Source organism: Grus americana, unplaced genomic scaffold (genome assembly GCF_028858705.1).
Source record: "Grus americana isolate bGruAme1 unplaced genomic scaffold, bGruAme1.mat H_1, whole genome shotgun sequence".
Classification (NCBI taxonomy): domain Eukaryota; kingdom Metazoa; phylum Chordata; class Aves; order Gruiformes; family Gruidae; genus Grus; species Grus americana.
The window spans coordinates 108,691-120,050 of record NW_026561327.1 but is presented as its reverse complement, the minus strand read 5'-3'; the positions used below and the strand labels follow the sequence as shown (position 1 = coordinate 120,050).

The 11,360-nt window shown below is 70.7% G+C and overlaps 1 protein-coding gene across 8 annotated transcripts in view; it reads left to right on the top strand.

Annotated features, from left to right (window-relative positions):
• The first annotated feature begins 1,669 nt into the window (after positions 1-1,669).
• LOC129200227 (arf-GAP with Rho-GAP domain, ANK repeat and PH domain-containing protein 1-like) overlaps positions 1,670-11,360 on the top strand; it is a 49,912-nt gene continuing 40,221 nt past the window's right edge. For 3 of the 8 annotated variants that reach the window (XM_054811549.1, XM_054811550.1, XM_054811547.1), the window contains exon 1: positions 4,830-4,966. The gene's annotated coding sequence lies outside the window, so the exon portion shown is untranslated. Of the gene's footprint in view, positions 1,686-4,828; positions 4,967-8,276; positions 8,314-11,360 lie in introns of those variants that run through there. The other 5 variants (XR_008574829.1, XR_008574830.1, XM_054811557.1 and 2 more) reach the window with 4 other exon arrangements.

Sequence of the window (11,360 nt, the reverse complement as noted above, 5' to 3'; positions counted from 1 at the left end):
GGCTGCTCCCCCCTGCAGCGCGTTTTGCCCCAGCCAGACCAGTACCACCAGTACCGCCTGTCGAACACCCCAACTGGGGCACAGCCCCCCCCTTAAAAAAAAAACCCAAAACCCCCTCTGGGAGAGGAGTCCCCGGGCGGGGGGCTGGGGGGTGGGGGGCTCTGTCTGGGGGTGCATCCCCCCTTCTCCAGCCTCTCTCCATCACTACGGGGGGGGCTGAAACGCCTTAAAATGGGGGGGGGGGGGGGTGTCCGACGGCCCCCGCTCCGCTGCAGCGGGAGGCTGGAGCTCGGGGTGTCCCGGGGGCCTTCACCCCCCCCAGCCCCCCCTTGATGTGTGCACCGAACCCCCCAGCCGGGGCCCCCCCCGTGCTGCCCCCCCCCCCCCCCCCCAGCTGTGGGCTGCACGGGGGGGGGGGGGGGCGCTGGGGAGCGGGGGGGCCCAGCGGGCGGGCGGCCGGGGCCGGGCTCTGCGAGGGCAGCTCCGGGTTTATTTATTTAATTCTGGGAAGGGTTTTTCCCTCCCCCCCCCCCCCGCCCCAGCTCCCCCCCCCCCCCCGTGCCCCGCCCGCAGCCGCCGCCGGAGCCCGCAGCCGCCCGGCCAGGTCAGTCCGGGGAGCGGGGGGGGGGACACACGGCGGCGGCCCCCGGCTGCCCGGGGGGGGGGGGTCACCGGCCCTGCCCCCCCCCCCCCCCGCTGCTTCCTCCGCAAACTTTGGGCACCGGCCGGAGCGGGGGGGGGGGGGGCTGGGGGGGGTTGGGGGGGGGGCACCGCTCCGGGGGCGCACCCCGTCCCGGCGCTGCGGGGGGGGGGACACCCCCGACCCCGACCGCGGGTCCCCCCCCCCCCCCCGCCCCTGGTGCGGGAGTGGATCTGCCAGGCTGGGGGGTTGGTTTTGGGGTGCAGAGAGGGGTTTGGGGTCTGCGAGGTGTTGGGGTGCCTGGAGCACCGGGGGGGGGGTCAGAGGGGATGCTCCATCGGGGGGACAGGCTGGCACCCCCAGAGGAGCGTGGCTCTGTGTGGACCCCGGCCACAGCAGGCTCAGCCCTGGGACCCCCCCCGCTCCTCGTGGGGTGCAGCCCCGTGCAAAGCTGCCGGTGCACGCGGTTACGGCCAGCGCAGCCCCCCCTGCACCCCGGCACAGCGGCGGGGCCCGGCTGGCCGCAGCGTGCCGGTGGGCCAAGCCGATGCGACGTTCCCGGCGCGCAGCCGGCACACCCCAGCGCCAGGCGTGACCTCGTGCTGCCGTCGCACCGTGCCGTCGCACGTGGGACCGGGCTGGGCACCGGGGACTCGCTTCCGATTCCGCCCGTTAATTTCGATCTGCTGCATCCTCCTCATCCTCCCCCGCACCTCTCCCGAACCTGAATTAAAAATAGGACCCAATTAACAAGGGAAGCCGGCCACCGCTCCACCCCCGTGCGGGGCGATAACGGAGCAAAACCGGAGCCAGGACCACGCTGCGGACGGCTCCGGCCCCGGGGGGGCTGCGCGGTGGGGGCAGATAACGGGGCAAAACCCCTCGCGGGGGGGTTCTTAGGTCTTTGGCGTGTTGGGGGTGCTGCCAGAGCCTCGGCGTCGGGGGGCCTGCGAGAAGAACCGGCTCCGTAGGGGAGCGGAGGATGCGGCGGAACACCTGGGGTGCCGAGGGAGCTGCGTGCCCGGGGGGGTGTCGGGGGGCTCAGGTAGGATGGGGGCGATCGGCAGCGCAGGTGGAGGACGTGGCTCTGCCGGGTACGGGAGGGCTGCGCCGGGGGGTTCCCTGTGGTGCTGGGCTGGTTCTGTCCTGCTGCTGGCTGGGGGGACGTTGGTGACCCCCTAAACGCTGTCGGGGAGGTGTGCGAGGCTTCGGCTTCACCGGGGTGACCCCCCTGCACAGCTGCCGGTCCCCTGGGGGACTCGGGGTGCCCTGCGGTCCGTGTGACCCCACCGCCTGGGGAAGGCCACAGCACCCTCGTCTTCTGCTGACGGCTTGGGGGAGCCTGCAGCGACGGCGCTGAGCGCCTGGGGGGCGGGGATGCTGCGGGGGGGGGGGGGTGCGATGGCTTTGGGGAGCGGGGGGATGCTGTGAGTGGGGGGATGCTACGGGGGGGGGATGTGATGGCTTTGGGGAGCCAGGATGCTGCAAGCGGGGTGATGTGACATCTCTGGGGAGCGGGGGGATGCTGTGAGTGGGGGGATGCTACGAGAGGGGGGATGTGACATCTCTGGGGAGCAGGGGGATGCTGCGAGGGGGGGGATGCGATGGCTTTGGGGAGCGGGGGGATGCTGTGAGCAGGGGGATGCAGGCAGCAGAGGCGCTTTTTTGGGGGGGTTGCCAGACACCGGCCCCACAGGCTGAGCTCCCGCAGAGCATCGTCCCCTAAACGCGGGGCTGAGCCCGACACATCGGCCGGCGGGTGCTGCTGCGCCCGGCCCCTCCTTGCACGGGGCACGGCCTCGCGTGGGCGAGGGGCCGAAACTGCGGGGACCGTGTGTGTCCCCCCCCGCCCCGGGAGCGGGCAGCCAGCGTGTCCCCGTCCGCGGGCTGCTCTGCGGGATGAAAGGAGCATTGTCTGGGCAGCCCAAGCCCAACGCGCCCGGGCCGGCTCGCAGCCCCCGCCGTGGGGAGCCATGTGGGGCGACCGCGGCGAACCTCACGTCTCCCCCCGCGTCCCCAAACTGTCCCGCTTCATTTTTTCCCCTCGCCGAGGCTTTGGGAACTGAGCGGGGAGGGAAACCCCCCCCCCCAACCCAATTTTTTTTTTTTTTTTTTTTTTTTTTGGGAAAGTCCCTGTGGTTTTCCCCTCGGCTCCCGTTTCCATGAGGCGGCCAAACCTCCGTGCGGGAACAAGCTCAGGCCTGGCAGGGCTGCTGCCGTGCCTGGCTGGGGGGGCCCTGCCCGCCCCCGCCCCGGGAGGGGTCTCGGCATCTTCCGCGGAGCCCCGGCTGCTGCCGAACAGAGGTACTCGGTGCTCTGCGGCTCTGCCCGGGGTGGGGGGCAATGCCGGGGGACCTGGGGGTGCAAAGCCAGCCTTGGGGGGACACCCCCCCCCCACCTCCTCAGCTGTGGGGGGGTGATGCTTGTCCCGCGCTACCCCACGCGCTGCTGGGGCACCCGCTTCTCCGGGCCGCGCGGTGCAGTGGGGGCACCGGGGGGACCGTGAGCTGCTGGGGGTGCGGGGTGGGGGGGCGCTGGCTGCTCCCAAATTGCTCAGCTACAGCAGGGCTGTACCCACCCCCCCCGGCCGATGCACCCCGGCGCATCCCAGCTCCACCCCAGTATTCCCCAGCTCAACCCCAGTGTGCTCCAGCTCCCCCCAGCACACCTCAGCTCCCCCCCCAGCAGCCCCCAGCTCAACCCCAGTATAACCCAGCTCAACCCCAGTCTCCTGGGGGCCCAGGCTCTGCCGACAGCGGGGCGGCAAGGTGCAGCATTAGCCGTCGCCCCCGCGCTCGCCGGGGGTCCTGTTGCCGAGGGACGTGCCCGGGGATGCCGGGGGGGGCCGGTGGCAGAGGGGTGAAGCCGGGGAGAGCGGGACCCCCGGCCCGGCTGGCAGATTTCTGTTCGAGAGTCGGCTCGGCGCGTCCCAATTCCCGGCCAAACAACGCCGGCAGCTGCGGCTCTACCGGGCTGCCAGGATCCCTGCCAGCAGCGCCCGTGCGGCGCCCATCGCCGCCAACAGCGCCCGAACGCCGGGCAATGCCCCCGGCGGGTTTCTCTCACCTTCCTCCTCCTCCTCCTCCTCCTCACGGCGTCCCAGTACGTCCGGCGAGGTCTGAAGAATTGCTCGGCACCGGCTGCCAGCGCCGCGTGGCTGCAACCGGGACGGTCGTTGCTTCGTCCTCTGGTATCGGCGAGCCAGTTCGGTTCCTCGCGTCGCTTTGCTGCCGCTGCGTCCCCGGCGCCATCCGGACGATGCTCAGGGGTGCGGGGCTGGGGGGCCGTGCCTGCACGGTGGGGGGGGGGGGTCCCTCGCTCCGGGGGGGGTCCACGGGGCTTCGGCACCGCTGCAGGGGCTGCAGTTTTAATTTGCCGTGTTCGCCCCTAAAACCCAGGCTTTGGCGGCACGGGCTGGGGGGCCACGTTCCCACCGGTGGTCCCACTGGGGTGCCGGGATCGGTGCGGGGGTGAAGGCTGTTTCCTGGGGTGCCCCCCTCCGCGGCGGCTCTCGGGGCTGAGCTGCTGCGGGAAGCAGCCGGACACCCGGGATGAGGACGTTTCTAGCGATATCGGATTTTTTGCATCCCTGCGCGCCCCCCACCCCCCAACCCCCTGCCGAACCAGGCCATCTGCGCCCAGAAATCCCAGCAGGGGGGTGAGCCCCGGGGGCTGGGGGGGCTCTGGGGGGGCTCTGGGGGGAGCGGGGAGCGATGCTGCTCCGTGCCGGCACCTCCCGGCTCTTCTCCTGGCACAGCCGGCCCCATCCCAAAGCCAGGCAGGATGCGGTGCGTACCGAGTGCTTTTATCCTCGTCCCGCGCCACACGTCTGCCCCCCCCGCAGCAAATGGAGTCCCGTTCCATCAGCTCGGGAGGGCTGTGGGTGCCGTCACCGCGCGGCGGGGGCTTCGGGTGGCTGCGGCGCGTGTTCCGCGGCAGGGCCCCGCGGCGAGGTTTGGCGTTAGCGCTCTGGGAGGGTTTGCAGATGGACGTGACCCGGTCGGTCGGGAGCGTGCCGAGCCGGTGAAATCTGGCAGGGGGTGACCCCGGGGCAGGGGGGGTCGCTGCCTGTCTCCCTGCCTGCTTTGCTGCCTGCGGCACGGCACGAACGTCACGCTTGAGGGGAAAAAAAATAGTCTAAAAATAATTCGGGGCTTCCCGGGGCAGGTTAGAAAGTGTCACCGTGCCCCCCAGCCCGGCACGGCCTTCCTCCTCCTCCTCCTCCTGCCCACGCTGCCGGCCCGGCGGTACAGGCAGGAGATGCTGCCCTGGTCTGGGGCACCCCGCGAGCGGCCGGGGCGGTGCTTGGACACCCCAAATCCGCAGGTGATGGCGGGGGGGGGACCAGCTGTGCGGAAAGCTTTTTGCAAAGGGGGGAGCGGGTGCCTGCGGTTGGGGGGACCCGCGGTCCCCGCCGGTTGCATCCACGAGCCGCGTGGCCGCATCCTGCCGGGTGGTGCTGCGGTGGGCAGGGGTGCACGGCGGGTGGCCCTGGCACGGTGCAGCCGGGCTGCCGGGGGGGGGGGGGTTGGGGGGGGGGTGTCTGTGCGTGCGGTGGGGGTGCTGCTGCACCCCGCTGAGCCGGCTCTTTCCAGGCAGAGGGGTTTGGGTGACCCCGGGGGTGAGCTGGGTCTGCGCCGCGGGTGCCCGTTGCACCCCGAGGAGGAAGGGGGGGACCGGCAAAGGGGCCCCCCCCCCCGCCTCGCTGCAGCTGGAGCGGTCAAGCCCTTCACCAAAAAGACTTTCACTTCCCACTCCGGGGACGGTGAAACAGCGGCCGGCACAGTTTCGGTGCTGCGTGCCGGCTGCCCCGGACGATTCCCACGGAGGAAGGGGGTGCCGTGACCCCCGCGCCCCGTGTTTTGGCAGGGTCGTGTGTTCCCCCCCCCCCCCCACCGGCATCGCTGCGCCCTGGGAGCTGGGGGACGGCCAGCCGGTGGGGCTGGCGTGGGGGGGCCGTGCACGTGCGGTCCGGTGTCCTGACCTATTTTGCAGGCGGCTTCTAGAAAGTGTGTCAGGAGCTGGGAGCGTCCCGGTCGGGGCTCAGCGGGGCAGCGACAGCACTTGTCAGGTGCATTTGCCCCTTTTTTTGGTGGATTTGCCCTTTTTTTGGCAGATTTGCCCCTTTTGTGGTGGATTTGCCCGGGGATGGGGTGGGCTTGGCTCACGGCTCGCTCTCCTGCTGCCCTGTCCCCCCCCCCCGGCACGGCCCAGCCGCTGCGCTGCTGCCGCACACCGGTGCACACCCACAGCTGCCGCACGCTCCCCGCACGCCCGTGCGCAGCCTGATCTGCTGTGCGCACCCCGACCGGCCACGCGCACCCCAAACCCCCCCCGACCGACGATGCGCACCCCGATAGGCCATGCACACCTTGCACACCCCGTGCACACCCCTCACCGCCGTGCACACCCCGGTCGGTCATGCAAACCCCACGTCGCCATGCGCATCCTGCACTGCCGTGTGCACCTTGCACTACTGTGCACACCTTGCACTACTGTGCACACTCCAACTGGCCATGCACAACCCCATGCAACCATGCACGCCCCTCACTGCCATGCACACCCCTCGCCACCATGCACCCCCTGCACCGCCATGCACGCCCCGCACCATCATGCACGCCCCGCACCATCATGCACGCCCCTCACCGCCGTGCACGCCCCTCACCTCCATGCACGCCCCTCACCTCCGTGCACGCCCCTCACCGCCGTGCACCCCCTGCACCTCCATGCACGCCCCTCACCTCCATGCACACCCCTCACCTCCATGCACACCCCTCACCTCCATGCACGCCCCTCACCTCCATGCACACCCCTCACCTCCATGCACGCCCCTCACCGCCATGCACGCCCTGCACACCCCTCCATGCACGCCCCTCACCGCCATGCACGCCCCTCACCGCCATGCACGCCCTGCACACCCCTCACCTCCGTGCACGCCCTGCACACCCTCACCTCCATGCACGCCCCTCACCTCCATGCACGCCCCGCACCACCATGCACGCCCTGCACGCCCCTCACCTCCATGCACGCCCCACACCGCCATGCACGCCCTGCACACCCCTCACTTCCATGCACGCCCCTCACCACCATGCACGCCCTGCACACCCCTCACCTCCATGCACGCCCCGCACCGCCATGCACACCCCTCACCTCCATGCACGCCCCGCACCACCATGCACGCCCTGCACACCCCTCACCTCCGTGCACGCCCCGCACCGCCATGCACGCCCCGCAGAGCTGCCTTCGGGCAGTTCCCACCGCAGAGAGCCTGGCAGCCTGGGGGACAGGCGGGGGGTGCAGGAGCTGCAAAGCAACACGCGCAGCCCGCGGCGAGGCCGGGGTACCGGCCCGGCTGCTTCGACATGAAGCACTTTGAGATTTGAATCGCTGGCAGCAGGAAGAGGCTCTGAAGAACCTTTTCCACCCCTAGATTTTGATGACTTTGCAAGATTTAACTTGATTTCTGAATGCTGCCTGGGGCCTGGTGCGTTTGAATATTATTTGCATGCTGTATTTATTGGCCTGTGCTCCACCGTGAGATTTTGAGAATGAAACGGCTTCGTGTTCCCAAAGTGAGACCTTTGCAGCTGCTGAACTGATGGGACCCTGCCGAGGAGAAGCGCCGGAGCGGTTTGGGTGGGAGGTCTGTGGGGTGCGGTGCTGCTGGGAGCCGAGGTTCGCTACGATCCTGGGACCGCGCTTCTGCTTTTCTGCTCCCCGAGGATTCGTCTCGGCGAGTTTCGGTGCGAGGATGCGGTGCTTTCGATTCCCGGCCGAGAGCGGCGGCGGCTGCGGCAGCACCAGGCAAGTCTGTCCTGGGCTGCTCTGCCAGGCCGCTCCGTCCCCGTGTCCGCAGGGACGTTGGGGACATCGGCCCCCTGCCGCGCGGCCCCGGTCCCGGCCGAGGACCCTTATCGTAGGCAGAAGGGGTACGAATCACCCCGCTGCGAGGCTGGTTGCCCGATGCAGCCGGGAGCGTGGCGGCCGAGTAACCCCCTTCCCACCGGTGGCCGTCCCCGCTCCCACGGGCCCCCCGTGACCTGGATCCGTGTCCCCGGTGCCCACCGGGACCCCCGTGGGTGAGGGCTCGCTGCCCTCCCGCGCTGGCGGGGACACGGCAGCCACCCGGCCGCTCGTCCCTTCCTCGCCGGTGGCCGGGGCTCGGCTTGTCCCGCCGGCCCCAGGGCACCCCACGCTCGGTGCCCTGGTCCCTGCCGCAGTGCCAGGGAGCCGTGCCGCGCCACGCAGCTTTCCGGGGACCACCCTCCCCGTTTCTTCCTTCCTCTCTTGCCGAAGGCCCTGCCCCATCCCGCCGTCAGCCGGGGCTTCTCCGGCACCGGGCTCCGGCTTCTTCCTCTGCCATGGTGGCTGCGGTTGGCGGTTCTCTGCCGTGCTGAGATACCATGGGGTTCGCCGGGGCCGGAGGGCTCTTGCGGCGTGGCAGCGAGCTCCGAGCGAGCGGCGGTTATTGCAACACGTCCCCCCGTGCGCGGGGCTCGTAACGCTTGTCTCAGCTTTTCGGCAAGTTCCCGATCGCCGAGGCGGCGTTTGAGGAAGTGCCCGGGCGGGCAGAGACCCCTCCGCAAGCCTCCACCGCGCCGGCCGGGGAGCCGGGTATGGGCTGTGGGCACGCCGGCCACCTCGCCCCGGCCACCCACCGCGGCTGAGCCAAGGTACCGTGCTTCGCCCGCTTTAATTAGCTCTCCTTGGTTAACGAGCCGGAGGGCCTGGGGAAGGGGACCGCCGTGGCGCAGGCAGGGTTTGCCTGCTCTGCCTGCCGGCTTGCCGGCGCTGGAGGAGGGGTCGGGATGGGAATTAGAGCGGGCACACGGGCGGTGCGAACCCGGCTGTCGCCGGAGCTGCTTGGTGCGGCTCTGCCGCTGACGCACCGGCCGGCCCTGGTCAAAGCGCTTGACTCCCTGGCACCTCGTTAGGGGTAACGATGATTTAGCTGGGTGCCGCGGGGCTGCCGGGATGCAGGGGGGGGCTGCGCGCGGTTGCCTCTGCGGTGGTCACGGTTTTGCCATAGCCGGCGAAGGCAGCGTGCTTGTCTGCCACCCCCAGTCAGAGCCCACCGCCCTTCCTGTCACACACGCAGCTCGTTAATCTAATGAGCCTGGGCCTCATTACCGCCGTGCGCGGCTCCCGCTGCCCGTAGCCCTTCGCCTCCGGTTTGTAGGATGGGAAACCCGCGGCCCCCACAGCAGCAGTGGGGCGCGGTGGGCGAAGGACGGGGTGTTTGCCGGACCCTCGGGCAGGGAAGCTGCGGTGCGCGGGGTCAGGGGACCCTTAAACGGAGCGACTGGCTCATGGTGGTGCGTGCCGGGGCCGCTCGTGCACACCCAGCGTCGCTCGGTGCCGTGCCACGGCCGATGCGCCATCCGGCACCGCCGGCGAGCAAAGCCGGGGCAAGGCCTGGGGGTGGGGTGGCTGCAAAGCGGGGGGGCCCGGCGGGGTGTTTGCTGAGCTCCGCTTGGGAAAGGGAGGTGGGGCGCAGGGCGTCCCCCCGGCTCTGATGGGAGCGGGTGGGGAGAGGGTCCCGGCAGAGCTGAGCGCCCGGAGCCCAGCGCGGTGCTCGGCTCTCCCCGGGGTTTGCGTGCAGCTGGCCGGGGAAAAAGGGTGTCCGGAACCCCCCCGCTAAGCTGGGCGCATCCGAGCGGGGCCGGAGAGGACGGGGCGGCTGCGGGACCCTGCCCCTGTTAGAGCAGAGCGGACGGCCGAGCCCCTCGTACGGACAGTGGGGACCACGGGGACCGTCCCCGCTCGCCCCCAGCTCCTCCATCCCCGGCACGGGAAGACGGAGGGCAGCGTGGCTTTGGGACAGGGCTGGCGGCGGGTGTTTCGGCATCCCGGCTCGTGCTCCCGGTTCGCAGGCAGCTGCCCGTCCCTGCCCCGGTTCCGGGGGCAGTTTGCCGCCCCGGCCGGCCCCTCGTCACGCCGCTCTTACGGCTGCTAAGTCTCTTACAAAACCGCCCCGGCGGAGTTGCCTAATCCCGGGGAGGAATGCGGTGGGTAAGCGCGGCGAGGATTTGAGTGCCGAAAGGGACGGCGGGGGCCAGGGCTGGGGGGACACCCCCCACCCCCCCGTCCCCGGCAGCCGGCTGGGTTACGGCGGCTCTGCGGGTTGGTCTCGTTTCTGGAATTTTCTCGTCTGTTTTCGGGCAGAGGTTAAATGATCGATGACCGCAGGAGGGAACCCCACGAGGTCCTGATGAATGATTGACCGGGCGAGGGCGAAGGGCCGGAGAGCGCCGGTGAGCTGCCAGCCCGGCGTGCCGGGCACCCGCCGGGAGCTTTGTCCCCGGTCCCCAGCCCCGGCGAGCAGCAGCGAGGCCCGATGGCCGCCCCGGCGCTCCGCCGGCACGTGCGCGGCGCTGGCGGCGAGCGGAGGTGAGCGCCCGGCGGGTGCAGCTCGTCCGTCGGAGCCACGCAGGGCCGGTGCCGGGGGGCACGGGGAGAGGTGTCCCGCACCGTCAGCACGGCACAAACCCATCCGCTTCCCACTCGGGGCAAAAGCAGAACCGGCGGCGGCACCGGTGACACCGCGGCACACTCCTCCTCCCGGCGAGGCTGCACCCTGCGCCTGGGGGGGGGGGGCTCAGGGGAACGTGCCCACCCCCTGCCACCCCAAATTCCTGGCTGCCGGAGGTGGGTCTGTCCCGCCGCAGCCGGCGCAGAGCTGGGGCTGCCGTCACCCGTGGCAGTGGGCGACGCTCGCGGTGACTCCTTGGCTCCTGCCGGGAGGGGACACGCGTGGGACCCCCCCGCCAGCCGGTGCCACCGCCTTTCCCTCTGCCCCTCCGCAGGGTTTTGCCTCGGCAAGACGCACGTTGCGGGCAGGGACCGTGCGGGGGGACAAGCCTGCCTGTGCAGGCAGCACCGGACGTCCTGTGACAGCGATGTCACCCGGCGCCGTCACTTGGCTATTTTTAATAGTAAATGGGTGTGGGGTTCTGGGGGTTTTTTAGCTGTGGAGGTGGAAGAGGGAAAGGGCCGCTCTGCGTGCGCGTGGCCCCTCGCGTTTTATGCTGCGTCAGGGATTTTTGTGCTGCTGGGACCGGCGGGCAGGGCCGCGGTGCCGCTGGTTTCTCTGGTGCTGCCGGCAAGGAGTCGTGGGGGGCGGCCGGCCCCGGGGACCCCCCCGCCGCTCCTTCCTCGGCAGGAGATGGACGCGCGGGTCTCGCGGCCTGAAGCAAAGCCGAGCTGTGCCGGGAGGTGCCGGGGAAGCGGCAGCGCAGCCGGATCCCTGCGGCAGTGCCGGGATGCCCGCGTCTGGAGGCGTGGGGGCCGCCGGGTGAACCCCGCTGCCAGCCGGGACCTCATGCCACCGCGGGGGTCTGCCGGGTTCGGCTGTGCCCGGTTAGCGCCGGGAGGAGGATGAACCCGGCCGTGCCGCGCAACTTTGCCTGCGTTCGGTGGGAGCAGCAGCCTCTCGACCGTCGCCGCTGCCGAAACCGCGAGCGCTGGCCGGAGGGGTCAGGTCTGCCTGAGTCAGAGAAAACGTGACTCTGACAGGCGCGTTTCATGGTCGGCCTGCTTACGGCACCAGGAAATCCTCCGGCTCCTATTTAGCAGGTCTAAAAAAGTCTTTGGCAAACCCAAAACAAGGCGTGCGCCGGGGTGGCCGGCAGTGCCGCGAGGAGCCGGCATGGCCGGGGGACGCCTCCTGCCCCGGCTCGGGTGCCCACCCACACCTGGGTGGGAGGGCAGGGTATCCCGG